Genomic DNA, 1147 nt, shown 5'->3' with positions numbered 1-1147 from the left:
GAAGCAAAGCCAGACAGATTCCTAGTTAGCCGGTTAATTCCCCAATACCTGTAGCTTGTCATTTAAAGCTGGATTCATGAGTTCCCGGATCTGTTCCTTTTTTTCCCTCAAAGTAATCCTGCTTATTCGTTTTAGTGATTGTGTTCATATGAGATACCCATGCTTGACTTAATGGTGTTTGCTGAATCGAGTTTTCTGGAGTCTAGGGGTCTCCAACCTTGGCAACTTTTAAGACTTGTGGACTTCAACTCCCAGAATTCCTCAGACAACAAAGCTGGCTCTGCAAAGCAAAGCTGGCTGAGGAATTCTGGGAGTTGAAGTCCACAAGTCTTAAAGTTGCCAAGGTTGGAGATCCCTACGATTCTGGACACTTGTCTACAACATGGTTGCCTAATTTCTAGTTTGGTGTCTCGTCTGAAACTAGTCAATGGGCATAGCTGATCCAGGTGCTGGCCCATTCAAGAAAGAGAAAGGCTGCTGAATTACTGTATTATAGTTCCCCTAGCTCTTTTTTATAAACTATATATGCATTAGGTCAAGGGTCAGCAACCTGCAGCTCTGGAGCTGCCTGTGGCTCTTTCATCCCTTTGCTGAGGCTCCCTGTCACCAGTCAGCTCCACAATTGATAGGGCTTTCATTAGGATAGGTAGAGGAAAAAGGACGCTGCACTAGGAGGAGACACTATGGTGTGAGGGAACCGAACTTCTGGTTGGTTCCAGAATTGGAAGGGAGAGCTTCCGGTTAGGGCCTTTGTGGCTCTTTGAGTGTTTAAGGTTGCAGACCTCTGCATTAGGCAATAAAAAAAATATATCTTGTACCAGGATTTTCTTTTTTTTTTAAGTAGCTCCCAAAGGAGTTTTTACCTTTGAGCTACTTTAAGAGGTTAGTTTGAAGTGGGTATTACAACAGTTAATATCATTCTGGCCATCTAAAGAAACATGTTCCACATGTCACTAATTGGATGAGAAATCATATGGGATTGTTAGAAAACGGCTATGTAAAATGTAAATATATCACTGAATCCCATTATGTTCAGTGGAAACAAGATAGGTGCAGATAGATTTGCAATCTAAAATCTAGTAGATGTATTTACTAGTGAAAGGGAAACAATAATAAGGATATAATAAATAATACTAGAATATGATAT

Source organism: Pantherophis guttatus, chromosome 2 (genome assembly GCF_059756535.1).
Source record: "Pantherophis guttatus breed Tessera chromosome 2, ASM5975653v1, whole genome shotgun sequence".
Lineage (NCBI taxonomy): Eukaryota > Metazoa > Chordata > Lepidosauria > Squamata > Colubridae > Pantherophis > Pantherophis guttatus.
Note: the sequence above shows the minus strand (reverse complement) of the source record.